This window comes from Hyperoodon ampullatus (assembly GCF_949752795.1).
Source record: "Hyperoodon ampullatus genome assembly, chromosome: 5".
Classification (NCBI taxonomy): domain Eukaryota; kingdom Metazoa; phylum Chordata; class Mammalia; order Artiodactyla; family Ziphiidae; genus Hyperoodon; species Hyperoodon ampullatus.
In genome coordinates, this window is record NC_136918.1 from 100,415,136 (window position 1) to 100,426,516 (window position 11,381).

Genomic DNA, 11,381 nt, shown 5'->3' on the forward strand with positions numbered 1-11,381 from the left:
ACATCTATTGATAAAGGCAAGAACATGGGTGAATATCAGAAAGTCATTATGCCAAGTGAAAGAAGCTAGACACAGAAGAGCACTAGCCCCAGAGGTTATGTAGTGTCACGTCCTTCACATTCCGTTGGTTACAAGTGAGTCGCTAAGAACAGCCCCTGATTCACCGGGGAGGGAATTAGACCCCAGCTCTCAATGGGAGGAGTGTCAAGGGTTTGTGATCATCTTCAAAACCACCACATAGCCTTTCACACCCAAAACCACAAAATAGATTTGGCATTCCCTCCCTTATTGCCCTAATCAAATCCTGTTGAGTCCACCTTTGAAATGTTTCTTATTTCCTGCCTCTGTCCCCTGCCATGACTCTACTTTGGTCCCACATTCCCTCTCACCTGAATGTTTGTCGTACCCTACCTGCCTCTGGTCACTCTGATCTCCATTCTCTCCCTTCAGAATTACTTCACCGAATAGGAAGCAACCTAAGTGTCCATTGACAGATGAATGGATAAAGAAGATGTGGCACATATATACAATGGAATATTACTCAGCCATAAAAAGAAACGAAATTGAGTTATTTGTAGTGAGGTGGATGGGCCTAGAGTCTATCATACAGAGTGAAGTAAGTCAGAAAGAGAAAAACAAATACCATATGGGAACACATATATGTGGAATCTAAAAAAAAAAAAGGTTCTGATGAACCTAGGGGCAGGACAGGAATAAAGACACAGATGTAGAGAATGGACTTGAGGACACGGGGAGGGGGAAGGGTAAGCTGGGATGAAGTGAGAGAGTGGCATGGAAATATATACACTACCAAAGGTAAAACAGATAGCTAGTGGGAAGCAGCCGCATAGCACAGGGAGATCAGCTCGGTGCTTTGTGACCACCTAGAGGGGTGGAATAGGGAGGGTGGGAGGGAGATGCAAGAGGGAAGAGATATGGGAACATATGTATATGTACAGCTGATTCACTTTGTTATAAAGCAGAAACTAACACACCATTGTAAAACAATTAAACTCCAATAAAGATGTTAAAAAAATTACTTCACTAAATCCCATTCTTAACTTCCCTCCTCAGATATTTTAAGCATCCTCCCTTATCCTACAGAAAAGTTTCTGAACTCTATCTGACATTGAAAGCAGTCCACCATTTGACACAGACCTCTTTTCAGCCTTATCTTCTCCTCCTTGCCTCCCCTGCCTTCAGCCTCAGACTGCATATCACCACTCCGCATTTTTCTGAACATTCCCCAAGCCTCTTCCATCTGACCTGACAGATAGCTGCTGCTATCACCGCTTGGAATCTCTTTTTGTCCCCTTCAGCACATTTTACCTTTAGTATTGCTGTCATCACAGTCTGTATTCATATAGTCACTCAGAGTACACTGTACTTCAAAATATCTAAGGTGGGTCTTTCCTCATTTATAAAGTCTGCTACCTTATGAATGACCTGTTAACCTTTGTCTTCCAACATTGTTTTGCAATAATATATTGTATCAAGCTTAATATTGTTTTACTTTACAACCGTCTCATTCCTAGTCTGTGAAGATAGAAGTTCCCAGTAAACATCTTTTAAGAGCCCATTTAGAAATTGTTTTCAAGGATGTTTGTATTATACCTGCCACAAATATTAACTATGTATTTGAAATCCCACATTTAAAGAAAGTTGGTCCTTCTTTCCAAAGAAACACACATGTAAATTCCAGTTTCATAATAAACCTAAATTAGCACATTCAAGTTAGTGAAGCTTGGACATCTACAATATGGCTTGACTAAGTATCATTACATTGTAACCTGAAACTGAGTCATGGGTCATGCAATGTAAAATCTCTCAGACTTGTTTCTACAGGTGGTTTTATGCCAGATACACACCAGTATATACCAGCAGAGCGAGGTAATTGCATTCCCATCTTCCAATCTCTGCACTTGGTTTTGATTCCAGAAGTTAAACTCATCAGTATTTTAAAGTATCCTTCACCTATTAATTCCTGTTCACATTTCAAAACATGTTTGAATGTTAAAACTGGGCATAATCGAATCCACCATGGTTTCAATGAGTTGACACAAATTCAGTTACTTAGGAAAGCAAATTGGCTTTGTGGTCATTTAGAGTTGCCACATTGACTCTGTCATGGATGTGTTCTCTTAAGAGATGGCTAGGAAGGTACAAAACTAAAGTTTCACAATTAAGTTGTACTAGTTGAATGTCTCTATTATTTACCAGCAAGTGAATAATGCATTCTTTTTTTTTTTTTTTTTTTTTTTGCGGTACGCGGGCCTCTCACTGTTGTGGCCTCTCCCATTGCGGAGCACAGGCTCCGGACGCGCAGGCTCAGCGGCCATGGCTCACGGGCCCAGCCGCTCTGCGGCATGTGGGATCTTCCCAGACCAGTCCCCTGCATCAGCAGGCGGACTCTCAACCACTGCGCCACCAGGGAAGCCCAATAATGCATTTTTTAAGTAAAAGTCTTCATAGAGATTAATATCTATGCTTAGGGCTGGTGAAACTTGCTTCCAGTTTCTGACTTGGTGAGGCAGCCTGAGGCTTTTAGAATACTCCATACCTGCTGCTTGACATCGTTCTAACCATGAGTGTAATATGCAAAATTTCAACCCAATTTATCAATTTCTTGTAGTTCAAGTTGTTGTTTAACTATGAAAAATAACTAATTCAGTAGATATTCTCAAAGGACATTTAAAATAATATCGATATTGTCAACTGAAAAAAAATGCACAACCTAAAAGTTGAGAATAATGTTTTATTCGGTGACCTTACTGAGCACTATAGCCCAGGATGGCAGCCTCTCAGGTAGCTCTGAGGAACAGTTCCAAAGAGGAAAGGGAGCAGCCAGGATATAGAGGAGTTTTTGCTGGAAAGAAAAGCAAAACTGTAGTCGAACATCAAAAGATTACTGCTAATCACAAAAAATCCCAGACATCTCAAGGCAATGATTTTACTGCCTTTCTATGTATGATAAGCTGCAAGAGTCTGGGCTCATTGAAATGATTCCTTTGACATGCATCTTAACTATCTATCTAAGGCCGGTATCCTGTTTTTCTCCATCCTGAATTCCCCTCAGGGTGTACTGTTGGGGGCAGCTGCAGTGGCTGATAGCTTTATGGCCAAAACATCCTTTGTTTACAGAAACGGCAGGTGACATTGTCCACAATATCAATACAAATTAACTTACTTCTGCTGAGAGTAATTTTAAATTCTTTAATGTGTACTTGATCTTATTATGTGCTATTCAACAAGAGAGTGGTACTTAAAAATAATGTACACCTATCAATGAAAGAAAGAATAAGCACCTCCTTTTCATCTTTACCTACCTGTTTTAGTAATGTGAGTGGTATCTCCCTTGTAATAGCAAAAGAGGGTCTGCTCAGCTCTACCTAGCTGTCCCTGCTGTGCTCTCTCAGACAGAATTCCTGACTCTCAGAACCCATGAGCATAATAGAATGGTTGCTGTTTTATGTCACTACATTTGAAGTGGCTTGTTAAACAGCAGTGTATAACTAGAACAGGTTGGATGCCATTAAAAAAATGAGGAGAGTGAATTTGATCAGCCTGGCATGCCTGCAAGGTACCTCTACCAGTATTTGGAGATGTGAGTCTAAAGCTCAGGAGAAAGAAATGTAGTCTAGAAACATGTATTTACCAGTTGTTTGTGTGAAGGCGATAATTGAAAAAGTAGGTGAGCCATCTGAGGAAGTACATGCAGTGTAATAAGAAAGGAGAGTCAAAGACTGAACTGGGGGCAGAGAAGTGTGCAGGGAAAACGGTGTCAAGAAAGGGCCCTGAGAGCAGCTCACTGAGCAAACGGAATAGGGAAGAAGGGAATCAAAAGGGACAAGTTGGATGTGATTTTAATAAGGGTTAAAACATTACCATGTTTCTACATATAAGAGAATATATTAAAATAATAAATGCTCCAAGTTACATGTTTGATAAATTAGGAATGAAGTTCAGATTTTTAGAAATCCTAATCTATAAATTACCAAGGTCTTCGCAGGTACTAAAATTACTTCCATTGACATATTAGATAGTGTCTCCAGTTTCTCAAGTTCTGTTTAAATATGAAATTCCTTAAAGAACCAGTAGGTGGAGCCCATTTGCTCAAGAAAATCTAATCCCGAGTGTTGGGTTTTGTTTTTTTTTTTTTTTGCGGTACGCGGGCCTCTCACTGTTGTGGCCTCTCCCGTTGCGGAGCACAGGCTCTGGATGCGCAGGCTCAGCGGCCATGGCTCACGGGCCCAGCCGCTCCGCGGCATATGGGATCCTCCCAGACCGGGGCACGAACCCGTATCCCCTGCATCAGCAGGCGGACTCTCAACCACTGCGCCACCAGGGAGGCCCTGGGTTTTGTTTTTGCTGGTGGGTGGGGAGGAGAAATTGAAGAGGAAGGGGAGAGGGGTGATGAGAGAGAGGCACAGCACAGGACAGCAAAGAGGAGAGGAGGGAAAGGAGAGAAGATAAGAGAGAATGAAGATCTCTCCTTCATTGAACTATGGTATTGTTAGAGAGATTATCTGAAGGAGTTATCACATATTTAACCAAGCACAGTTAAGTCGACTATGATGTTTCTATCTTGTCAAATGGCTCCACTATGTTTCACTTCTCTCTTTAGTACAAAGAGATTCTGAAATTGGCAATGTCTATAATCCCAATAATTTTCAATATGTAAAGCAGGGTCTTCATCTTGAGTTCCTAGGGAATTCCTGAATTGTGAGGTGCCTGAAATCATGAGAAAATGTGTGCATTTTTCTTAGAGTTCGTAATGTTAATTTGACTCTCAACAGGATACTCCTGAAAAGATTGAGGACTACTCATCTAAATCGAGAGGGTGTCTATACCCCGCCCCCCAGTGGGGGGCAATGTGATAATTCAGTGAGGAAAGGTAAGAAAATGTTTTTATCCTTTCAGAAGTTCTACTCTTGTGTGTGATATAATTATTTGTCCATATTCGTACATTAATGCATATATTTAATTCACAAATATAAGATTTGGGGGAGTGTAAAATTAGTGACATCAAAAAATTTCAAAATTTGCTTGTAAAAATAGATAGTGTACATTTTTATACTTTTAAGGACTAAAAATGAAGTTGGAGAAATCAGAAAGCAGAATATCTTGATAAATCAAAGGAAGAAAACAATAACAATAAAGTTGTCTTCTTACCCCTGCTGGAGTCACCAGAGAGGAAATGTAAATGTGCTAATTTCTTATCAGCTTTAGAGGGAACTAATGGATACTGTCTAAAGAAATGGAGAACAAAGATGTTAAATAAAGATGTAATAATAGAGGTGTTCATTGGAATAAAAATATAAACCAGAATTATCCACAAAACTCACAAACATAATATGGGGTGAAAAAAAGCAACCTGTAGAATAATACATACAGTTTGATTCCATTTGTATAAAATTCAAAAGGTGCAAAGCTAGGCCATAGAGTGTGTTTAGGTGATAAGACTATAATGAAAAACCAAGGGCAAATACAATTTTGGTGAGTGGGGAAAAGAACTGAGGCAAAGCTTCCAGAGAGCTTCAAAGTTAGCAGTGACCTATTTCTTGAGCTAGATTCTGGTACACAAGAGGCCATTTCAGTATTTGAATATATGAAGGAGATATTTCTTAATATCCTCATATTTCCTAAATATTAATAGTAAATAATTATACCCTTTAAGCTAGGGCAGAAAAACTCTTTTACTTGGATACCAACATGTACCTACTTCTGTGGGTTTTCCTTTTGGCATCCTGATACGTGTGTCTTTAAAAATCGAGTATTTTTCTCTAATATTTAAATTAATGCCTATACTTTGTGGAAATTTTGGAAAATAACAGCATCAAAAAGGAAATAATCATCACATTTTGTGCCACTGTTTAGAAATAACCATAACCACTCAATATTTTGGTGTATTTCTTTCTAGCTACTTCATGTAAATTTGAATTTAGTTAAATTGTGTATACAATTTTGTATCCTGATTTCCCTCCCTTATCTTTATATCTTAAACACTTCCCTCTCATTTAAAATCTTCAAAGGCAGAGGACAGGCTGGCAGTGAAAATAGGGGTTTTCTGGAAAAGTGACCTATTGACTGAGGGCTCTAAACTATTGTCCGCCCTTTTCCCTCAAGGGATTTGGCCTTCAGCTGGGCAGGAAATTCAAGAGCTCTTTTCTAGAAAACAATTTTGTAGAACAGTTCTAGACAAAACAAAACAAAACACAAAAAGCCCCCCAAACTCCACCACGAGGAGGGAGCTTTGGCATTCTCACCACACACAACTCTTTCCTTACACACGCTCCACCCACCTCCCACCACCTCCCAAATCTAGAGTTTTCAGTCCAATTTATAGTGCCTCTTTTAAGGGCAGAGATAATCAGATATTGGAGGAAAGCCTCCAAGTATGTAAGAGAGAGAGAAAGCAGAGATAACAGACAGACCGACCTATAGTTAACATTCTCAGAAAAGAGATTAAACTTATCATTTAGTAATATAGAGGTAAACAGAAGATAAAGCTAAAGCATTTAAAACTGGTTGCTTTTGGAGATCAGGACTGGGGGTAGATGCCCCTGGGACAAGAGAACTGGTATTTTTCAGTATAAGCCTTTACTACTATTTGATTTTTTCAACTGCTGACATTTATTAGATTAATAAAAGAGTTAAAAAGTAAAGGCCATGCATTTTTTTAAGATCTCAAAACATTGTTTTCATTATGCATACTTTTCCATCATATAGATGTTTCTTATCAGAAGAACTTTCCATTCTCTTACATTGATTTTTTTTTTATCACGAGTTGCCATTACCCTATCAGTGTTTTAAAGACCTCTTCCTGTTTTTAACCTCATGTTAATATTCTTTAAATGCATGGTATCTTCTAACTAGTTTAAGAGATCAGATGTGCTCAGAGGAAAGAATTATTTAACAGGTTGTAATCTTCAAGATCCATAAAACTTTCACCGTGGAACTAAAGTATCTTTTCTGTCTATGCTAATAAGTGAAACTATTGCTCATAAAATAAACTGTCACAGATTTCACACACATAAAGGTATACAGGGAAGGCATTTCAGAGGGTGGGTGCTGGACAATGTTCCAGATATGTGACCTCTTTAAAGTTTCTGCTTGGGAGATTAGAAGTTATATTGAAATCAATGACCATCTAACGACCACTGTTTCTGGGGTTATATTTTCTAAATATAGCGGCCCTCTGGCTTAACCACAAAAGCATCTCATGAGTTGTAGAGGAACTTGAGCCGAGTTGTGTTTGTAAAGAAAGAAACCTAAAAAAATAAACGTTCCTGTTTTTATAGCTCTACTTTGTTTTCTTCAAGTTTATTTTAATGACAACTTGAAGAGCTTGCTACCAGTGGCTGAAAACCTCAACATGGTTTCCTTGGCAATCACTAGATATGAAATAGAAATGAAAGTTACCCAATGAAAAGCCCACAACCCCTCACTGCTCCCCCTCAATCCCCTCCAGATTAGAAGAAATTCAGTGGAAGGAATGCGCCAGCCTGGGACTTGGGAAAAATATCTGGCCTCCTTCCTGGACTATCATACAATCTATGTGCTGCCACTACAGTGTCATTAATTCATGGTTGGATTGGTGTGATACAATACAGGAGAGCAGGGAAATCAGATTGAAGGAGATTTTCTGTTTAAGAAAAATGAGTTACTAGATGAAGAATGCTTCTTCCTGAAGTCTATGGGCTTTCTCTCAATGTTGTTACGTGGTTTCGTTTCACCCTGGCCAGGTTCTTGTGTGGCCAGGTGGGTGAATTCCTCTCATTCCTACTCTCCTTTTGTGGTGTGACATTCTGAGTTCACTGTTATTTGTTCCTCATGATTTTTTAGTGTCTTGCTGTAATCATAGAGTCAGAAATGCCCTAAAATCCTCTTATTGACGTAGCATGAAATTTTACCTGCATTTTTTTAATTTAGAAAAATATTTTAGAGTTAGAAGCATACACATTTTGAAAAGTATATGTACAAAGACGACATAGCATCATGTTTTCATTACTTATATGTCATATACTTGAACCCTTTAATTTTCTCACACCAGAAAATATTTTAAAATATATAATTTTCATAAAAATTTAGGTAGGCATACTAACAAATAACTCATTTCCCTCTTTCATAACTGATCCTTTTTTTTAATATAGAGTTTATGGTTCTTGCTTATATCTCTGTGGTTTGATGTTTTATCCTCTGGATTAATTTCAATACTTTCTGTTCTATTACTAGAATACTTTCCTTTTTCCTCAACATTTTCTTCTTAGGTTTGGATAATTCATATGTTTCTTCCTTATATGTAGAAATCTAAATCTAGTCATAAATAATTCCTTCAAATTATGAGGATCTATTTATTTATTCTTCTGACTTATCCTAAAAAGGAATTAAGGTGATTTATAACACATAATATATAATAGGATGTATTCAATTAAAAGTAAGAAAAGTTAGCAAGAAGAAATTAATGTTGGAAAATTAAGAAGCCAAGAGTGAGATCAGTACCCAAATACTTGCCATATAGTCACAGTTTGGCTTGGTGCTCAATCCCTGGTTTTTGTTCACCAGCTTCAAGTCCCATCCTTGGAGGCTGAGGACTACAACCCACCTGTATTAGGGTTCTCCAGAGAAACTGAACCTATAGGAGATACATATCTCTCTATCTCTATCTCTATCTCAAAAGAGTTATTTTAATGAATTGGCTCATGCAATTATGGAGGCTAGCAAATCTTATTCTAAGCAGTTCAAGTTCTAAGGCCATCAGCCTGCAGACCTAGGGAAGAGCCAGTGCTGTAGTTCAAGTCAAATGAAGGCCATCTGCTGGCAGAATCTCCTCTTGCTCGGGAAGGTCAGTCTTTTGTTCTATTAAGGCCTTCAGCTGATTAGAAGTGGCCCACCCACATTACGGAGGGAAATCTGCTTTACTCAAAATCTTCTCATTTAAATGTTAGTCTCATTGAAAAACACCCTCACGAAAACATCCAGAATAATGTTTGACTACACATCTGGGCACCATGGCCCAGCCAAGTTGACACATAAAGGTAACCATAACACCACTGAAGCCTGCTCCTTCCTTGCCTTTACAATCCACTTGCCTTTTTTGGAGGTACATCCCCCCTTCCATTTTCCCTAATCCATGAAGTTTCTCTTAATCCTTTTTTCTCACTCCTTACACTTGCGAGACTCAATTCAATAGGGGCCATGAGTTTCTATTTCCAGTATCGGGTGAACCTCCTCTCTTTTCTGGTGGCCAACAATTGCTTATGAATAGGCTTCTAGGTTATCCTGGGCTTCCAGCTAACCTCTGCTCCAACAGCCCTGTCCCCGAGGTCTTTGTAAAAATTCCTTACATTGTTGCAAGCCTGTTATGAGCCAGCACTTCTGCTAAAGAGTTTTACAGTAGGAAGTAGCTCTGCTGACCTAGGCCACATTTTCTGGAGCCAATGAAGCCAGTACCCAGGCCATAGCTTTAACAATTTACTTTAATCCCTGATGAGGATAAACAATAGGACAGTTCCTGGGAAAATATCCCAGGACCTAGCCATCCTGTGTGTCTCTGCTTTACTCCCTCTCTTCCTCCCCTGAAGAATAAAGCCCAGACCATAGTCAGGGGTTGTGGGAATTAGTTACTGACCCTGGCAGGCTTTGGAAGCTTGTGAGGAAAAATAACTCTCTAGCTTTCAACAGGGAAAGCAAAAATAAAAATGAAATAAAACAAGACAAATAAATGGCAACACTAAAAAATTTATAGGCAGAGACTCAAATATAAGTCTGTACTGTCCCCCCCTTTTCTTTTTTTAACCAGCCAACCGAGGACCCTTAAATGTATAACAATCATTTCTGAAACCTTTGCTAATATTCCCATACCACCTGAGCCCAGATCTCAGACCAGTCACAGCTGTGGGATCTAGGGAAAGTCACACAGACTCTACTCTTAAGTTACCACATTTGTAAAATAGAATGAGTAATGTGTTCCTCTCAAAATTACTGTGAGAGGTAACTGAGATAATGCATGGAAAAGAGTTCTGTAAACTGTTAAGTGCATCCAGACATTACATATTTAGTAAATCAGTTAAAGCTGTACTGAAGACATTAAAACAAGTGATCAGATATTTAATAAAAAGAAAATGAGGTAAATAATTTTTATCATTTTACAAGTAGGAAAAGGAGTAGATGAGATTAGTCAGGAAGAAGAGTTTCGTCGTTTGCAGGTTACACTTGCTCCCCTCCCGGTGGAAAATATACATATACGTGTATGTTTACGTTATATAGATAGATGCCTCTGTCAATTGCTTTTCACTTTCTCTGGTCAACATCAAAAATAATAATTATTTTTAAAGCTAAGAAATTTGAGTAATCTGATGGAGGAATTTAGCTGGAAAAGTGAGAAACAATTCAGTGATAGGTATTTATACATATATCAGAATATTAAGCACATATTTTTATACGTATGTATGTTTTATTGGGGAAGGAAATAACAAGTCACTTCTCTGTGTATTTTAATTCTTTTATGTATTATTGTTTTCCACCTATTGTTTAACTTTTTGATTCTCTTCTTTGTTTTTTTTTTTCCTTTGTGGTCAAGTGTATATCATAGACCACCTTAGATTAGCTGAGAACACTTTACTCGTGACAGCATTTCAAAGTATGCCACATCAAAGGTGGGCAAAAGAATTTGTTTCTTGGCCTTGCTCCACTCTTCGCCTTGAGAATCTGTCCCAGTGGCCCCTACCACTCCCACCTGTAACCATCTCACCCTGCTTTGAACCCAGGCATATTTAGTATCTGTAACTCTCATCTGATTCTCACATACCGCTCAGTAACATTATATATCTCTTTGCAAATTTAGATTTACACTTAGATGTTCCATTTCCCCTCACACCAGCTAATATTAATAGTTAACACTAATTGAGGATTTACTATGTGCCAGGCACTGTTCTAAAATTACATGAGTTAATGTATTCAATATTTGAAAGGATCCTATGAGAGAGGTGCTATTATTTCCATTGCATATGTGAGAAAAATTGAAGGGTGGCTAGATGAAGTATTTGCTCAACACCCCAAAACCACTTGTCCAGCCACCAATGGTCTGGCTCTGAGGCTGCAACTGAACCATTGAATTACAGAAGTGCACAGGTGCCAAGACCTTGCCTCTCACCATGGTACCGCCAGCACCTCACCATGAATTGCATCCAGTAAGGGATGGTAAATGTCTTCTGGTTGTTGCTCTGAGAAAAAAATCCTATTGTTATAGAAAAAATAAAGAAACAAAGCCTTGGGAACTTAAGTTCTACTAATGCGATTTTAATTGTTTTCTCCTTATCTTTCTTTTCCCATACTAAATTAAAATTTTTAGATTAACTGACTTGTACTGAGTTCAGAAT